The following is a 20,655-nucleotide window of genomic DNA, read 5'->3' as shown; positions in this document are numbered from 1 at the left end:
GTCACTTATATACTGGTAGGACATTGAGACTGCGGTCATAACCGGAGGTGTACAAAGACACTTGCCTTTGCATAGCATTATCTACTACCTAAGTCTCACTTTGACTAGTTTTTACTCACCTCTTTTAGTACTCATTAAAACTTTAATCAGCCTTGCACTTGTATGCTCACGTGTGTAATTATTATTGCTGATTTTGCTTTTCTTTTCTTTTTATCAATAAAGGACTTTACTCGTATCAATTGTTTTTTGTTGCAGCTCTTGCTACTACCGCGCTCGAGGACGTGCGCAAAATAGGAAGGGGGGAGTGTTGCTTGCAAATGAAGATCAATACCAGGATGCAACAAAAACGATACTTAGGGCTCTTGAAAAGAGTTCCACTTTGTAGATGAATGTGGGAGAGGGTTTGATAATAATCCCACATGGGGACTTATGGGAGTCCTAGAATTTTTGTATAAAAGGTGGCTCATTTGAGAGCTTAGACACACTTTTGGGCTTAGTTCATGCAAGAGCTCCTTTGAGAGACCTACTCTCCCTCTTCTCCATAGAGGTGAAGACTCTTCTCTCACCCCATCTACATCATTGTATGAGGTTAATCTCTTCATTGAATCATTAGCAATGTCATGAGTCTTTCTCATCCTCTTCTCTAATCATTTTTGTTAGATAACCGTAACGCCGCTACGGGCGTTACCACGAGAGGGGACGGCCTCTGGCTCACCACCCAGCCATAGAGGAAGAATGAGGATTGCCCCTCATCCCCCAAGCTATATAGTGTGTGGTACCAGTGTTAGATAACCGTAACGCCGCTACGGGCGTTACCACGAGAGGGGACGGCCTCTGGCTCACCACCCAGCCATAGAGGAAGAATGAGGATTGCCCCTCATCCCCCAAGCTATATAGTGTGTGGCCTGCCGTCCACACTAGCCTGGCCGCCCATGACTCCGCATGGGCGTCCTCTCCCACTGAACCCCGGATATGGCCATCCGGTCTGCCGTCGGTCACAGGCATTACAGCCTACGTGACATTACCCCCCCCTTAAGAAGAGTTTTCGTCCTTGAAAACAAACTGGGGAAACCTTTGGGAAATTGCACTACGGCGTTCCCAGGTAGCTACCTCCTCATCCCTATCTGTCCATTTAACAAGTACCTCCTGGTACACTTTATGTCGGGTCTGTCTATCACGATACTGTAGAATCTTTTCAGGTTCATGTGGTATCTTTGGTGGCTCTATCAAGTCCACCAAAATCTCTGGAGAAACTGCGTTCTCTAACCCGTGAACTGATTTCTTCAGTTTACTGACATGGAAGACAGGATGGACTTGAGAACTCTCCGGTAACTCAAGTTTATATGCTACGTCCCCAATCTTCTTAAGGATTTTAAAAGGACCACAATATCTCGGAGAAAGTTTATTACACTTTCCCGTTTTCATGGTTTCTGACTGCGCAGGAACCTTGAGAAATACAAAGTCACCTTCTGCAAAGGTCACCTTTCTTCGTCCTTTATCCGCATAAGTCTTAGCGCGATCCTGAGCGCTACGAATGCTCTCACGTGCGGCTCTGAGCATATCATTCATATCTTCAAGGAAATCCTTGATAGATTGAATCTTCTCCTTTTCTAGGCCTACAGCCATTGGAGATCTCGGCTGGAATCCATACATTAACATGAATGGTGTAAATCCAGTCGCTGAGTGTTTGGAGTTGTTATAGGCAAACTCCAATAAGGGCAAGTACTCTTCCCAATTAGATTGCTTCTTACTAACATAAGAACGCAACATATCCTCTAGAATTTGGTTAACTCTTTCAGTTTGACCATCAGACTCCGGATGATCTGCCGTACTCATACTCAGAGTAGTATCCAGCTTTTTGAAGACTTCCCTCCAAAAATGACTGTTGAATTTTCTATCTCTATCCGACACTATATCTGCGGGCAGGCCATATAGCTTGTAGAGATGTTCAATAAAGAGTTTTGCCAACTCTGGCGTTTTAACAGTTTTCTTCGTGGCAATAAACTTTGCCATTTTAGTTAACCTGTCCACTACCACCCACACCGAGTCATTCCCTCGACTCGTCTTGGGTAAACCGGTAATGAAATCCATGGAAATGCTTTCCCATTTCCCTTGAGGAATCTCCAGCGGATGGAGTAGTCCTCCAACCTTAAGACGTTCATGTTTATTGACCTGGCACTTATTGCATTTCAGCACATAAGTCTGGACGTCCTTAAACAAACTAGGCCAATAAAACTGTCTTTTTACTAGTGCATAGGTCTTCTGAATCCCGGGATGACCCGCACTTGGACTATCATGACTTTCTTTAAGAATTTGGGCCCGAAAGTCACCAATAGTTGGTACACATATTCTACCCTTGTAGAGTAAGTACCCGTCGTCAATGGAGTAATTAGCATATTTCTCCCCCCGACGAAGTTTATCACTCCCCTTTGAAGCCGTGGCAGTCAAAGGTGATGAAGGGCCTACGTCAGAACTCTCCGGTTCCAAACTATACCCAGAAGACACGGCTTGTCTCTCCGGACTAACTCTCGCTTCCCTTCCCGTTGCACCTTCGGCCAGTCTCTCCGGACTAGCAATACGTGCCAACGAGGGAGGTGGTCGCGTCTGTGAAGAAGTGCGTACGCGTACAGCGCGCCAGACCTCTGTAAAAGATGGATCGTGCTCACATAAACCACGTAGGGACTCCAAGAAATCATTCTTGAAGACTGTGAAACTAAGTTCATTAATCTGTGGCATGCGACTAAGTGCATCTGCCACCACGTTATACTTACCTTTCTGGTAACGTATCTGAAGGTCAAACTCTTGTAGAATCTCCGCCCACCGAGCTTTTCTACCCTTCAGTTCATTTTGACTTGAAAGCCATTTCAGACTTTCATGGTCCGTCCGGACCTCAAAAGTGGCACCATATAAATAGTGTCTCCACTTTTTCAGTGCATGAACTATCGCTAGTAACTCTCGCTCGTAAGCCGAGTAGTTACGCTGCGCATGATCTAACTTTTTACTTTCAAATGCAATTGGGCGTCCCCTTTGCATAAGTACGGCCCCAATGGCCTCATTACTAGCGTCTGTTTCCAAAACAAACGGCTCATTTGGATCGACAATTGTCAAAACAGGTGCAGCTGCTACGGTCACCTTGAGCTTGTCAAAGCTCTTCTGTTGGGCGTCCCCCCAACTAATGTTTTTTGTTTTTGACCGTAACTGGTCAGTCAACGGGACTGCGATCTTCGCGTAGTCCTTCACATACTGTCGGTAGAACCCCGACATGCCAAGAAAAATCTGCAGTTCCTCGAGATTCTTCGGCGCTGGCCATTTAAGAATAGCTTCTACTTTTTCTGGCTCCATCCGCGTACCATCGGCGGATATAATATGGCCAAGGTAGTGAATTTCTGTTTCAAAAAATTCACATTTGCTTTTCTTTGCAAATAATTTGTGCTCTCGCAACAACTTGAACACTAGACGCAAATGCTCTATGTGTTCTTTCTGTGTCTTACTGTACACAAGAATATCATCTAGGAAAACTACTACGAATTTTCCCAGATATGGACGTAAAATACTATCCATCAGCGTCATAAACGTCGCTGGAGCATTGGTTAGCCCAAATGGCATAACCAAAAACTCAAAATGCCCGAAACGGGTCCTAAATGCTGTCTTCGCAACATCTTCTTGTTTAATTCTAACCTGATGATACCCAGATCTCAGGTCTATTTTTGTGAAGTATCTCGATCCATAGAGTTGATCAAACAACTCATCCATGCGTGGCATCGGATACTTGTTCTTAATCGTTATCTGATTAAGAGCCCTATAGTCTATGCACAGCCGCATAGATCCGTCTTTCTTCTTTACCAGAAGAATAGGCGATGCCCACGGACTTGAACTAGGCCGAATAAAGCCTTTGTTCAAATATTCCGTTAATTGTTTTTCCACCTCCTGTGCCTCGGAGTGGCTTAATCTATAAGCAGGTTTGCTTATAGGTTTTGATCCTGGCATAACTTCGATGCCATGGTCTACTTCCCTAGATGGTGGTAAACCATCTGGTAAATCATCAGGAAAAACATCCTGAAATTCCTCTAATAAATTCGTTAAAGTATCTACGTACTTTTTCTTTAATGTCTCATTCACCTTGGATTTTTTCTTGTTTGAATCACATGCATGCCAAACAGGGTTTTCAAACAGTGGGTCTCGTCCAAGGTTATTTTGTTTTTCTTGTTTGTCTGCGCAAACATCATTTATCGTTTCATCTACGGAAACAGAATTCAAAAGAGGGTAACAAGCATATACCTCCGCTATCTGGTCTCTGCGGACCGCTGTACACAATTCCATGGAGGAAATAAGTGGTGTGGCAGGGACAGTACGGTCGCCCTGCAGGGTGATGACTCTACCTCCATGCTCAAAACATAGCGTGTTATGTAAGTAATTCCGAACTAGACTAGGGCCCAAGCTATACAGCCACTCCCTGCCTAGATATACGTCTGCTCTGGCTAAGTGCATGACTTGAAAGTCAAGCGGAGCCTTGTAGTCCTGCATAGATAATGGGACCCCCAATACTACGGTATTCCATACCGTTTTGTCATATCCGTTGGCTAGGCCAACAGTATATTCATGATCACTCCAGGTCTCAGTCAACCCCAACTTCTTGACTAACGAATAGTTCAAGAAGTTGTGGCTAGCTCCATCATCAATAAAAACTGTGACTCTACGGCCACTTATGGTGCCATACATGCGCACCATGTCATGCGGACCTACAGTAGGCTGCCACATCGCTGGTGTCACTGAACAAGCGTGATGCTCATCACTATGACACACTGTCACCTCTCTGAACTCTGCGGAACTGAGAGGGAGTCTTTGCACTGTATGCAACTGCCTAGAAGATTTACCATCTTTCTTGGGCTCGTTGCCACTCGTGCTGGCTTTAGGCTTTGGACACTCAGCCTTCGTGTGTCCTACTTCATTGCAATTAAAGCAGCGATTTTCTTTTCGCGCTTTAATATATTGTTCTTTCTTTTGGTTTTCGGTGTCTCTTTTTTTTCTGGATGGTCGCGGTTTTTTAGACCAATGACCACCCTGTCCTTCCTGGTCCGTCCTATCCCCTTGTTTCTCACTGCGGAACCCTTTTCTTTTGAGGCTTGACCTCCTCTTTTCACTACCCTCGGCCCTGCTAAAACCACCACGCGCACTACGGCGCTTGATGTCATCGAATATCTGTGCATATTGAATTGCCTCTGCTAAGTCCTTAGGCTGTAGGGGTTCTACGTACTCAAGGTAATCATCTTTGAGGCCTCTCTTAAAGCCCCGCAATGTTTGGAATGCATCGATTCCTTTTAACTTGAGTACTATCTCCCTGTAGTTTGAGATGTACTGAGTTAGGGATTTGTTCTCCATCGAGCACTTGTCCCATAACTCCCAGCTTCTCTCTGCCTCATTAACAGGCAAAAATTCTTTTCGAAACATTGTTTCAAATTCCGTCCAAGTGGCAGGGCGAGTTGTCAGACTCATCCACCACTTGTACGCTTTGCCGGTTAAAGAGAGGCTAGCCTCTACGGGCTGTATACGGCTAGGCTGCTGTCGCAGCGCGTGCAAATCTGACCACTTCGCTAGAAACATATTGACTGAGTCCTTGTTTCTCTCCTTTTCCTCGCCACCAAAACTAGGCGGCTTTAAGTCTTTTAACAACGACGAAGCTGTCGCTACGGACGGCCCCGCAGGCGCATCGGCCTGTACTCCTACAACCACTGGCGAGGCTACGCTCACCCGTGCTGTAGGAGCTCGGCTACTACGAGGAGTCGGAGTACTAGCCGAGGCGGCTGTCAGTGCATCTAACCGTGTGGAGATGCTCTGTAACATCGTGACTAAATCAGCCTGGACTTTATTCATAGTGTTCAATTTGGCATTAAGATATTTAAACAGTCCACTAGAGAGCTCCGTCTCTGTCAGGACATCAGCAGGGTCTAGTAGGTCATAGTCATCGTCGTCATAATCCAAGAGGTCCTCCTCGGTCCCCTCGGCGACGTCAGTGTTCATGTCCTCTGGCTCATCGGCCAGAAAGGGGTCATCAGCCAATGCGGCCGCTGCGGGCTCGCTGGGTCCTAAGGCAGGGTCGATAAACGAGGAGGGCGCTGGCGGATCACGAGTGATCGATAAGCGCGCTCCGGACCGAACAACGGTCGGGCGTGTACGGCCTGACAATTCGGTCGGGGTCAAACCCGCGACCGAGGACAAGAGACTAGAAAAACCTAGAGAAGTAGAAGGCGGTGGGGACACACTACGCCTAGCAGACATTTTAAATTCTTGCAAAAAATAATGCGAGAACTCGGAAATTACTAAAAAAAAACGCTAATAAAAATGAGCAATGGTGGAGAGAGAATAATAGTCACCCCCCTTTACAGTCGCCTGTCGAATCTGCGTTGCGAGCCTGTACAAGGACGTTTCCGGGATGCTCCGATCCGCGAGAAAATGTGCCTGCAACTCATAACAAAAATTAATGTTCGGAAATACTTATCCCTTGCCGGGATTCTCCTCCCCAGCCGAGAGAGAGGGTTCCTTGAATTTTTCATTTTTAATTTTTTCAAATTGAATAATGAAAAATATATATAATATATAAAAAGAAATGGTTTTTCTTTTTTTCTCTTTTGTTTTTGGCGCTGGGGTTGGCTAGCGTTTTGGTCGTTGTGGTCCTTGGCCGGCACCGCCGCCTGTGGCCGCCCATGGCTGGCCTCTCTGGCTGGCCGCTGCCGCCACTGGCCGGCCTGGCTGGCTGGCTGGCTGGCCGTGGCTCTGACTTGGCTGGCCGCCGGTTGGCCGTAGGCCATTGTGTGGAGGGGGGGTCTGCAGCCAATGCGAAGCTACTGCAGTATGCATTCAACTCCACACGCCCGCCGCCTGGCCTTGCTGGTGGCGTTTGTTTTCTTTCAAACAGTAATCACCACAATTTCTTTTTTGCTTAACGCAATCTGTGTTCGGCCAGCCACAGCAGCTCTTCAACGCAAGTCGGGCTCGGCCGTTTCACACAGATTCTTCGCCTCCCCCTCTGCACACGTCCTGTGGCTGACTTCTTCGTTGCCAGGCAAGCCTTCGATAAACTTCGTTGCCAGGCAAGCCTTCCCCCCTTCGCAAAACAACGCCACGCACACGGGCTGCTGGTCGTGGGGGTGGTCTGCTCATTCAACACACAGCGTGTGTTTGCAAGGCTTTCGTGGGGCTGGTCTGCGCCTTCCCCCACCTCGACACACAGGCCGTTTGCTAGGCAAGCCCCCCACGCAGCCTAAGCTGCTGGGTTTTGCCGCCTCTCACACACACACGGGTGGTAGTGGGGGTGGTCTGCGCCCCCCCTTTCCCATACGGTGTATTTCGTGGGGGGTTGGTCTGCGCCCCCCCTAGCCCAGCTCGACACACAAGGTTTTTCTTTTCAAAACCTTCAACGCAGAGAGAGTATTTCGACGAAATTCAACGCAGAAAAACAAATGAAAAACAAAGTTGTTTCGCTTACCTGCGATTGTGTGTGTCGGGGAGAGAGAATGAGAGAGAGAGAGAAAGAGTTCTTCCCTTCAAGAGATTTTGGTCCTCCTTCCTCCACACATTCCCTTGTGGAGATAAGGGTGAGGAGCTTGTGGATGAAAACCACCGAGTGGGCTCCGGTCCCCTGTTCGCGCGCGGACTCTCACGATCCCTTCGAACCATGCTCTGATACCAGTGTTAGATAACCGTAACGCCGCTACGGGCGTTACCACGAGAGGGGACGGCCTCTGGCTCACCACCCAGCCATAGAGGAAGAATGAGGATTGCCCCTCATCCCCCAAGCTATATAGTGTGTGGCCTGCCGTCCACACTAGCCTGGCCGCCCATGACTCCGCATGGGCGTCCTCTCCCACTGAACCCCGGATATGGCCATCCGGTCTGCCGTCGGTCACAGGCATTACAGCCTACGTGACAATTTTACTCTTATGCATGCTTTTAGTATTTCATTTTTGAGTACATGGATTGATTTGAAGCTTTCATGGAAGCTTGATGCTTGAATGTATGCATGCTTGTAGGAAGATAGGAGTGGAGTGAGGTCTTTCTCTTTGCTTGAGTGCATAGTGATTGTATTCCTCTTGCTTGTATTTGTGAATGAATGGGTGTGTAGGAATGAGGACAAGTTGAGCTTGTGTGTATGCTTAGTCTAGTGTCAAGTGATGGTAGCCATGAGCATTCTCTCCATTTGTGGATAAGCTCTTGTGCACCGGTACGGGTCGAATCCCTAGCTCCGAAAGGGATGCAAATCCCATTGGATTGAGCTTAGTGTGGATCGTACTCCTCTTGCTACAAGAGAGAGGGTTTTCCGTCTCTCCAGTCAGGTACTGAGAGCAAGTTTGGTTTGTCCTCATTTTCACTTTTGGTTTTAGTCATGATCTTTCTAGCCTCACGTTCTGCTTCTACCAAGGCTTTATTGCGTTTTCGGCGCCCAGCTTTTGTAAGCTTAGGTGTTTCTAGCTCTTGAAGGGTGACTTTCTGCTTGTGTCTTCCCTTAGCGATATCTTACTCAACTCCTCACCCCAATCCTTAGAGAACTCATCTTGTACCTTGGTGGCCTCAAGGTATCTCAGCCCACTGGGCATTCGTGGGTTTTCTTCGTAATAGGGCATTTTGTCAGGCAATATATCGTTTATGTTTTCGCCACCTTCTGAGGAGTTGAGCATTGGTACGGCCTTGTGCTATGGTCCCTTTTGTACTCAATGTCTCCTCTTCTGATGCTTCATTAATGTTCTGCCAATTAACCATACAGATAGAGGTCATGGGGACAGTTCTAGATTCCACATACTGGGTCCCTCTGGGTTACATCACATCTATGGTAGCCAACACAAGCATCTAGTTTTTACTTAAGTCCGGAGGAGGAAGTGACGCATACATTTCCGTATCCTCTTCTTCCTTGGGATTTCCCACCGAGGGCAGGCATATTTGTACAAAGGTGGTCCATTCCGTTGTGACCGAATCATTACCAAACAATTGCCCTTCCATGGGGTGTGCTTTTCATGTTCTGAGATCTATCTTTAAAATTTGTGAATCCCTACGTACATACACATGATCTAAGGCCCAATCATGCACCAATTTGGATTCCCTCATGAAGGGTCTCCCCAATTTTATGTCATATGAATCAGGTTGGTGTAGGAAGTCCATGACCACAAATGTATGATGGTAGCGAAATGTAGAGTTTGAATTACACATTCTCCAGAAGTCCAATGGGACTTGAAGATGTTTTGTCAGCCATTTTATCCATTAGATCTACTTTTTTTAGATCAGGTTTTCCCCAATTTTCCCAGCAACATTTTGTGATGATGCTAAACCCCACCACACCATCCAGGATATCCAGTGCCTAGTACCCATTATGATGAATCGGGATTGTAGCATTTGTGTCTCGCTTTCGTAATAACGCCCCAGTTGATTTACTAGTATCTTAATGACTTAGGTTTTCCTTGTGTGTCTCAAGGTTCTTTGAGAGGTGGAAGAGCCTCATCTATAGTCGCCTTCTACTCATTCTTTTATGTATGTCCATAGGGTTGGTGAATTGCGTAACAGTTGCCCTAATGGCATTTGTACAGGAGTGGACAGTACACCTGCGAGACTTCCTATGTCTCTGGGTTCTTTGGATATTGAGGGTTCTCCCCAAGCATACGACTTGCATTCATCCAAAGGGAAGGAATGTATGGACCCCCCCAACGTATTTTCCTCAAATATTCTGGACATTGTGTTTGCTTGGGATCCCTCTTCTGTTTCTTTTGGAATTGGAGTAGGCACGTCCAATTCCCTTTCCCTGGTTGGCTCGTTTCGTGGATAAATTGTATCCCTGGCCCAGTTATCCCTTAACTTGGCTTCATGAAACCGTTGTTGGCACTCTTCAACTAAGGCCCTGGCATCTTCAAGCTTTCTTATTTCCTCGTCGACATTGGGGTATTCACTGACTCCTTTAGGAGTTGTTGGTTGCTCCCTTTGCTCTTCTAGGTTTGGCCCCTTGTGATTGATCCTTTGATCCCCCTCTTCTCTCGATTGGGTGGATCCAGTGTCGATTGTATCTTCTTCAGATGATCCATCTTGGATTGTGACCCTTGTGTCACCCTTCCCCACTGTTTGCACTCTTCTCCTATGGCCAATTCTGGAAATAGTTGCATATGCTTGGTTCTTTCCCTTGTCTCATAATTGAGCTTGAGCTTTAGTCTCAGGATATTGAGTGGTGTGATATTTCCAAGTTGCATACTAATGGTTCGGATGGTGGCCTGATTGGCAGCAGAAGTCGAACCACTTGCGCGGTATGGACAATCCTTGATCAAATGATCAATCTCACATTTAGTACAAGTGAGTACTGGCATGTCATTGGGCATAGCAGCCACTTGTTGGGGTTGGTGCGTATGAACCATATTCTTGTTTGGGCACTCGGCGACTCAATGCAGCCCTCCGCACAGCTAAAACATTGTAGCAGTCCTCTTCTCAGGTTTGAGTTCATGTCCTTGCTCTTCCATTGTACCGTGGTTTGAAACACAGGTATTGGCATGTTATTCTATAGGATGTAGAATTCGGGCATGACCTCCGCCGTTTCCTCGTAGTACTCTCTGCTAAGTTCTACTTCATGCACCATATTAACATCTTCTGACGGCTCTTCAATCAATACTTGATTGATTTTAGCCTACGGTGGTTGTGGTGGTAGAGGTGAAGCGTCTTGTACACGGAACATCCCCCTAGGAAAGTAGGAAGAGTTGGTTTGTCATGTAGTAGCAGTGATCTGTACATGTGGCGCAAGTAAAGCCAATGGAGCTCTAAGTGTGCTCGTAGCTGTGCAACATTTTGGAATATCTTGGATATCTACACATTAAAGTGTCATGATTCCCTGATTTTACACAGTGGGCACAATAGAGTAATGGCCTTGCTCTTAATTGTGGACATTCGGTGGTAGTGTGATTCGATTTGCACATAGAGCATGTAACATACCCATCTTCACTAATAAAGAAATGTCCATGTAATAGATAAATTTATGAGTTTTTATGGTATAAAAATCAATGATTTTATTATTTGAGTCATTTCTACTTAGAATCTTCAAATTTTGAGCCCAAATTTAGAATTTGCGTGCAATTTTACCCTATTATAGGATTTTACAGCATCCAAAACGGACACCGGATCAAGCTTATACATAAATTTCAGTCATTTTAGTTAAAAAGCGACGACCTTTAAACCTTAATAAATGCATGACCGGGCGTCCGATTGACGAACGGTCTGAACCCCAACGACCAGGAGAACCTCCCGGACCAAAAAAAAAATCGTCCCCCGGGACGGTCCGGCACGCAAATCGAGGTGGACGTCCCAAATTTGGGTACCCCGCCCCAAAATTTTAGACCGTACACACTTACTAGGGTGCCCGTACGACCCAAGAACCAAAGGATGACCACCCACTGCTATCTGTTTCAACAAATCTTGCTATTTTATTAGGAATTTTATCTTTTTAGGCCAAATCTGTAAAGTCCTTTGTGGTATCTTATCCAAGATTGTAGAAGTTAGTCGTCGTAAATGATTGGGAGCATAAATTAACAGGAGCAATGTGGGCCTATAGGACTTTCTATAAGGTAACTATAAAATAAAATCGTTTTTCGCTCGTCTATGGGATCAAGATAGTGATGCCTAAGGAATATTTAGTGCCCATCTTAAGGATAGCCCGGAAAAACGCTTTGGATAAGAGATTGATTGAGTTCAAAAATATCAATGAAACTAGAGTGGTTACTCTTCATGGGAAGCTCGGGCACAAATGATGGTTTGATTAAAACCTGAAATCAAAAGAGTTACAAGAAGGAGACTTGGTACCTATGTACAGAGTCAGTTTCCCCAAAAGGAAAAAATGAAATATCGAGGGCTAGGGTCATTTAGAGTGGCAGAACTCACCTCCCAAGGTGCAACTCGCATCAAAACCATTGATGGTGTCGAGATGCAAGGCTATATAAATGGCATCAAACTAAAAAAGTACTATGGACCCTTAACCCAAGACATGTTGGAATTGTCGCGCAAAAAGAAACAAGAAAATCTGAAACAAGAGAGGCACAAGAAGAGGCTAAGGCAAGGGCAACCAAATCCAAAGCAAAACAAAATGGGCTAATACTACAAATAAACATGGCTACTCTAACCTTGATCAAAGAAAAGGACCTTGAGATGGAGCTCTCTCATCTCAAAGTTGGATAAACTCTCTATGGAGGGAAAACAAATCTTCTTGCGATGATGGACTCAAGGGCAAGTCACAACTTACTCTTGTATGAAACATGGGTGAAGCTAAATAAACTAAAGTTAGAGTCAACATCAGCCAAAGTTAAAAGTGTGCATGCAGGAACAATAAAGGCCTTGGGAAGTTTAATAAACTAAAGTTAGAGTCAACATCAGCCAAAGTTAAAAGTGTGCATGCAGGAACAATAAGGACCTTGGGAAGTTTAAGACTAAATATTTTCACCAAAATTAACCCTTGGCTGTGTAAGGTTTTTGTAATGCCTTTAGGTTCCTTGGAAGAGGAAATGCCTATAGAGGTGGAAGGTTTTTGTAAGGCATGCAGGTGCCTTGGATGAAGTTGGATCTCAGCTATGGACTACAAAGTGGATTGGGAGCAAAGGACAACAAACCTAGAAACACTCTTTCTAGCCCTTAATATCAATATATCTTTTGCAAAACTGTTATTATGTAGTGTACAAAATCATGCTCCTCCATCATCGTGACTGTAAAATCACAACCCCCAAAACCATACCAACTCAAAAATTACCCCTACATTGCCATTCTAGGTGCTAACTCAAAAATTACCCCTACAAAATCAGCAAAAGCAATTACTACGTCATCAATCACACGCCTACATAATCACCGTTGTGTATCCCACACAAATTCAACAAACTCAAGGGTAACAAATTTTTACAATGCCTCTAGTGCCTAAAGGCTGTAGAATCCCACTATATTTTACATCGTTAATTTAGTCTACATAATCTTGACAGTGTGATTACCATATCATCTCCAATCACTGAAGTAGAACTCCTCTCCACCTTAACATTTAACAACTATAAGGGTCCAAGAACAGTCTAGGGAGGTTTTTTAAGAAAAATATCCACAATACTTTTGTCGTGATTCTACAATCTGCAGAATCATGACCATGATACCATGTCACTAATCACGATTGTAGAACAAGTCGTGTTACCACGTCATCTCTATAGAATCATGTCGCCAATCATTTATACACAATTACGAAGAAATATCTATCATGCATAGATTCAATTCTTAAACCTTATTACTTCTCCAGTGTTCTATTATCCAAAGGGTTGAAGACCATAAGGTTTGTTAGACCGTGGCTCTATAGTTTCATGAATCATAACCGCGACTATCTTTCCAAAGAACTGCAACTCATCCTCTAATACCCTGAATAGTTATGTGCTAACATTCATAGTCTAGCCTAACACAAAATTCTAACAAGAAAACTCTTAATAGTTTTGCCAGTCAGTGGACTAATAAAGCTTCATATGTTTCAGTATCATGGCAGGTAAGGTGACCCCTTGTATGAAGACCCGGGGTCACCACTATCCTCAGGAGGGAGATGATAGAACCCCAAAGAAGAAGGCCAAGGGAAAAGCAGCAAAACTGGTCCACCAGAAGACTAGCTACCTCAGGCCTCTTATGGATCAATGTCATGGCTCCATACTGAGCCTTAGCGAGATAGTGGAGAATAAAAAGGACTAATTTTAGTACCACTCTCTCAAGTGTATGCAACTAGTGAATGACATGGAGGTCAAAGAGAAGCTTAACCAAATAGGGCTTCGAAGTCTGGCAGAGTTGCAATACAATGCAAGGTTAACACCAAGCGCTACACCAAATTCTTGGCTCCTTACCAGCAGGGATCTAAAAGAGGCACGATCATCGCACGACATGGATGGGTCAAAGAAGGCAAACTTGATTGTAGAAAATCTCATTTGGGAAGCTCTCTACCTACCCTTTGGTACTAACCCCACACCCCTCAAAGAAGCTAGATTTCTCAGATATTTGGTCAGCCAACAAATTAACAACAATGGCGCCAAATTTTCTTTGCTCTCAAAGCCAGAGAAAGCATGTCGGGTGGCATCGATTATATGTAGACAGCCATAAAACAGGTACAACAGAGTCGATATACACAAGGTTTACAAGTTGCACAAGGGTGTTAGGCTAGCATGCTTAGGGACTTCACCCATCACCTAAGCAAGCATGGAAACAAAGTGGTCAACCCGTATATCCTCACATAGGTGCTTAGCCATAGTGTTGGGATTCCCTTGCCAGAGAGCCATCCCTAAGAACCCGAAGAGCTTCCCCTGGATAAAGAAGTATTGTAGAAGAGATTGGAATAACATTTGACAGTAATAGTGGGAGACAAAGGATTTGATGGCAAAGCTTGGGTTGGGATCCCTAGAACAGGCAAAGAAGAAGACAGTCAAGACCACACCCATGATGGCACCCAATCTCTATTTCCCCAACACCCTCAACTCCAACTCATGTAGAGGGGCAGGAAAGTACTGCAGGCAAGGTCCTCAATACTACTCCACCACCTTCTCCATCTCTGCAACCCACAACCATGGAAGTACATGAAGAGGCCCCTCTCCGCATTATGCCCATCCTAGATCTTGAGGTGTTGAGCACCATACTGAGCCAAAAGGAAAGCCTACCTTTGCCACAACAACATGACTAAGCAGCACCTCCTCGAGATTCAAATGACCCATTCAAGCTGGAGGAACTAATTTCTCGATTCTGCACCCGAGTCGGTATTGAACCCTATTCCTCCAAGAAGCATGAACGGGTAGAAAGTATTCAAGTAAGATCTGGAGATGAGGTGGAAATGGCAGCAAAGCGCAACAAAGCGAAAGCAACAAAGGTGGGAAGAGGAGTAGAAGGAAGATGATTTTTTCAAGCCACCTCTCATCTAGCTACAAGACATGGAAGCAACATCCAGGAGGGTAGCTGCACATGAGCTCGAGAAGGGACTCCTTCACTCTCTGCACCCAAAGTACAATAGGGTGGAAGAGTACTTAAAACAGGAAAAAAGAGAAGATTATGAGATGGAGGCCTATGTCTTGGACCTCTGCATCTTATCATCCTAGATGATGGAATAAAATTTCCACATGCAAGCCTCTTCCAACCACGCACTCAAAAGACATGCTAGTACCATGACAAAGGTCAACGCACAAGTAATGGCACAGGTGGATTAGGTTAACAGAGAAGCCGAGATTAAGCATAAGGAGTTGGTTGATGCTAACTAGGTCCTCACCACACAAATACAAGCATTCCTGGAGATCTGGCTTGAAGGCATAAATAAGATAAGCTGTGAGAATTATGAAATCCAGGTAAAAGATCTCAAAGAATTCCTATAGGGTTTGAAATCTAAAAGGTAAACATGCAGTGCTCATTTTTGTTTGCAAATTCTTCTGTATGGGGCCATAAAATGAATTTGTTCATAAGACTTGTGTCATCTTAATATTTATAAGTTTTGTACATCACCAAGAATCATTACATCCAAAAGGCCTTTTACGTATTTTACACTCGTAACACGTGTTTAAGTATGTATGGGTCTAGTGTGTTTCACACTTGATTATTTGAGCTTCTTGGTATTGGTCTCGTGTGGACATTTGAGTTTTGCAAGTGCGCATCTACGTAAGCATGCATGTATGGGTCATGAATGAGATTAAAGTTTAATATGATGTGCTTTTAGCATGCAATTAGAAGCAAAGATATGTTTAATTTTTTCATGCTTGCATCAAGTGTATGAAGGATGATTGGTCACATGTTCCAATACAGTTGACTATTGGGTGTAAGAACACCAATTAAGTTTGTTTACTAGTAAAGTGCTAGTGATAATCAATAGTTAATGTTTTTTTATGGAGTTAAGGGTGCACTACTCACAGGACTGGAAAATTATGGACAAGAAATTTTTCCCTACTCTATTTATGTATTGTGTTAACAAAGTTTGAACTATATGAGAGTTCAGTTGAGGACTTATTTTATTTATGTCCAAGCAACTCATTTGAGTCATAGAGTCTACATGTCTTAGTGTAGTATCCTTGATTGCACAAGCTTTTACATGGTTGAGAAACCAATGCAATTGGGTTTTTCTCATAAGTTTTAGTTCCACGTAGATACAAAGAGACATAGAGTTGTTGGCCCTAAAGTTTAACTATTTTTATGCATATCACATGTATGTTTGTGTTATGTTATGTTATGTTGAGTTCACATCAAACAAGTTGGTTTGTGAATTTGTATCATAAGATCCTATTGTGTCGATCATATTCCTTTGGAATTTTATGGGTCAAGGGTCTTTCATAATATTATGTGGTTAACCTATTGAGCGAACACAGTTTATGTTTGTTGTTAAAAGTTAGTAAAAGACTTCAATATCAAAAGTTATGTATCATGTGCTGCTCAGTATGAACATATTCCAATGAAGTCTTACCTTTCCAAAGAAGTTTGTTACTTGAGGGGATATTCCTTCAATCATTGATTTTTTATTAAGATCAAAAGGTTATCTGAAGATAAATGTTGATGTTTATGTATTGCACATACAAGCACTTTAAGGTTAAATTCTTTTAGTGTTTATGTTGTGTACAAGCGCTTAAAGGTAGGTAATAATTGTAGCGTTTAATCTTGATTTATGTGAGTTGGATCATACTGGAGAACAATTCACATCTATTATTAGGTAACTTCATTTATGAAGTTTAACCTTAATGAATGGTCACTGAGCCTCAAACATAATCTTTTTAGATTCGTTTAAAGGTATGACTCATCAAAAAGTACGACTTTGGGTCATGAACAAAACATGTTACCAATGTTGATTCGAGACGATAAAGATAGTTAATGGCTGGTAAAATCAGCCTGCCTATCTATAAATAAAAGTCTAAATCCTTGGAAAATTGGAAATACTATAAATTCTATTAATCGCATTTCCAATGTCGGTTGGCTTAGGTAGGTCCACCAATATATTTTTCAAAGCCCGTCTAAGCAAAGCAAGTGGCCGTCATTCATCAAGTTATTTCAAAAGGGTCACTTGTAATTTTTGAACCACCCGAGCGAGGTTTTTTAGCACTTTATATAACATTTACATATTTTTTCCCACTCAAGTGAGCGCATCACGATGTAAACAAGGGATGTTTGAGCTAAGTGTAATGCCGCTCAAGTGAGCGCATCACAATGTAAACAAGGGATGTCCGAGCTACGTGTAATGTCGGCTTCACATGCACATGTACACTAGTAGGTGTAGAGACACATAGTTCTCATTTTTACACAATGGCCGCCTAAGTTTGGGTGCATGGCCACTTATAAGTTTTGTATAAATAACAATGTAAGGAATGTACACTAGTAGGTGTAGAGACACATAGTTCTCATTTTTACACAATGGCCGCCTAAGTTTGGGTGCCTGGCCACTTATAAGTTTTGTATAAATAACAATGTAAGGAATGAGAACACACGCTTCCCTTGTGCAATCTTAGAGCTCTTGTGTGTCTCTTGTTCTCTTATACTCTTGTTAGTGTGTGTGTGACAGAGAGTGTGTGAGTGTGTCTTGCAAGTAATTCGATTGCATTGCCATATGTCCGAGGAGTCAACATCAAACATCGTTTGGTGACAAGTGATGGAGAGTGCATCCACAACTAGCTACTACAAGTGGTCGGAGAGCTTCCTTGGAGAGCTCTAAACGGGTTAGCACAAGCATCCCCACGATAAGTAAGTATTTTTTTCCTTAATCCTAAGATTAATCTCTTGTTAGTGTGGGAATAGCACTTCTGTGAGCATTTCCTTGGTGAGTGGGAGGATAAGCTTAATATTGGCGCCGTTGCTATCGGGGAAGCACGGTGTCTAGCCTTATTTGTGTGGCATTCTTTGAGTTTCTCCTTACATTTTCTTTCAATCTAGTCCATTCTGTGTGGATAATAGAGTGGAATAAGCTAAGGAAAGAGAGGAAAAGAAGGAGATAAGGTTATGGAGATTTGTTAAAAATTTTTACATTTTTGTGTTTGATATATATTTTTAGAGTAATAGGAGTGTGGATTTGTGTTATTGTGTGTGATTTTTTATTTGTGTGAGAATTTTGGTGTGTCGAATGAGTTTTTGTAAAGAAAAAAATGAAAAAATTATTTTCATTTTTTTTCAAAAATTTGCTAATTAAACCCTAATATATCAAATAGCCTCTGATTTTCATCAATCTAGATGCATTTAACCTTGTATTTCATGCATTTTTCATAGGATTAGTGCATTTCTTAATCGCTCTACAAGAGTGATTAGTGAAGCTTAATTGCTCATAGCTCTCTCATTTGGACTTTAATACAAAATCTAAGCATATATTTGGAATCAAGGCATTGAGATTGAGCTATTACAAGCCTCAAAACCCTCTTTATTCACACTTGAATTTTCAATGTTTTGATTTAGGATTAATTAATTTTAATCATTAATGAAGGATTTTGGGACTTTCTATGGTTGGAGATGGAGTTTATGATTGTTTACATTTATGTTTTTATCCATTCCAATCATGTTTGAGGAGATTTGGGAGTATTTGCAAGTATTAGCTCACTCTGTTATGCACAACAGTGAGTAGAAAGAGAGCATCAGGAGCTTCTATCTCCAACCCCTCAAAGATTCTAGGGGTTCTATCTCTAAAGAGAGTAACCGTGCTTCCAACGGAGATTTCAGCTTCATATTTGGAATCAGGACATCAAAATCTATAACCCCCTAATCACATTTTAGCCACATTCTACCATAAAAATTTCACTTAATTTTGGTCATGGTGGCTAAAAATCAAGTGTATGTTATGTCTTTTGGCTTGCTTGTAGCTTAATTAGGAGAGGGTTGCGGGAGTAAGGGAGCTGTGGGAAACAATTGCTAGGACCTTTCATAGTTCAAAAAACACATTGGTAAGTTTAAGTAAGTGTCTAGGGCTACTCTCTTTGTGGGAAAAGTATTTAGTTTGAAGGCATTCCAACCCCTCAAACACCACGTCTTCGTTGCAAAGAGAGCAGACTCTAGGCCGTCTCATCTATCAATGAGCATAGTGGTGCAATCTAGGCAATAAGGGCTCTCATTTATGCACCGACACAAAGACTCGGGGATGTTATTCTAGGCATCTACAAGTGCCCGGGGAAATGATAAGTTTTGGTAATCATCTTGAACCTCCCTATCACATGTGATGTTTAGCAACATACTCTTTCAGATCATTGTTGCAAGTCCATTAAGTCTCTAGGCACCCACATAGTATCGAAATGTTGTCAAAATTTTAAACTTTTATCTTAAGGATTAATATTTCGAAAGAGTGGAGACTTGCCAGGGCTTGTAAGCAAGTGGGAAGGAGTGGACAAGCAACACTTGAAGCTTGGAGTACACCCTTCAAGATCAACATTTGGGACATGCTAAAGAGCTTTAAGAGGAGGTCAAACCCCACAAGTAAGATCTAGACCTTCACTTATGCATGTTTGTGCTTATTTCTATCATCTCTAGGCTTATATTTATCAAAAGGAATAACTTATTGAAAGGGGGTAGAGATAGGGTCAAGGGGAAATTTGTAAAAACCCTTTGGAAAGTTACAGTTCCATGAATTGCAATAACTTTTGACAGAGAATCCAAAATTGCATAATTGTTGCAAATTTGGATTCTTTGTTTTCTGTAGATAACTTTTTGACTGCTTAAATACCCTAGTCGGAGTTCGAGAACAAAAGTTATGGCACGTCGAAGTTAACCTTGTCCGGGAAGGTGTAGTTCCAGGGGGCTTCAAGAGCCTCCACGTTTGGCTCCTGCAGGCACACAAGGTATCCAAATTTATTTTTGACTTTTGCTATATGCTATGGATAACTAGGGCTACCTCCCTACCAAGTTTGACCCCATTTGGCTAAATTTGGAAAATTGTTATTTCTAGCGTACTGGCTGGAAGCAATTTAAGGTTGGCTATAAATTGTAGCGTATTGACTGGAAGCAGTTTGAGGTGTAGTTCCAGGGGGCTTCAAGAGCCTCCACGTTTGGCTTGTGTAGGCACACAAGGTATCCAAATTTATTTCTGACTTTTGCTATATTAGGACTACCTCCCTACCAAGTTTGACCCCATTTGGCTAAATTTGGAAAATTGTTATTTCTAGCATACTGGCTATAAATAGCAGTTGGGGATCTCTAACCTTAGCCTCAAATACTAGGCTTGTAGGCCTCATAAGGTACTATAACCGTATTAAACCTTGAAGTCATTTGACTTTTCTAGATCCATATTTGGAAAGCTCCAAAATCGCAAGTTTTCTTGCTAGAATTTTTAAAGGAAGCAAATCTTGAAAGCCCTCTTCTAGGAGAAGTTGAAGTTTGGCTCTTTGGGCCAACCTACTCAACCAAGCCAGACAAGACCTAGTACATGGGTAGATACTTATAGGGACTACGTGTCTAGCACATCAACCCTATGAAAAGTTGTCTAGAGACTCTTTAAAGAAAGTATTCATTGGGCGAGGGCTTATCAACACTCATTGGGGTTGCACTACAACCTAGAAAAGCATACTTTCTCTCCAACGCTAGTGTAATGCTGTTTGCTGATGATTAAGGCAATATATTTTCCTTTCCATAGCTTGTGAGAAGATACAATTTGGGTATGCATCACGAGTATGTATGACATGAAGTAATTTCTATATTGCAAGACTTTTAGTTGGT

The sequence above is a fragment of the Cibotium barometz genome, chromosome 29 (assembly GCF_041138505.1).
Source record: "Cibotium barometz isolate CiBa-2024 chromosome 29, ASM4113850v1, whole genome shotgun sequence".
NCBI lineage: Eukaryota > Viridiplantae > Streptophyta > Polypodiopsida > Cyatheales > Cibotiaceae > Cibotium > Cibotium barometz.
This window is presented reverse-complemented; position numbering follows the sequence as displayed.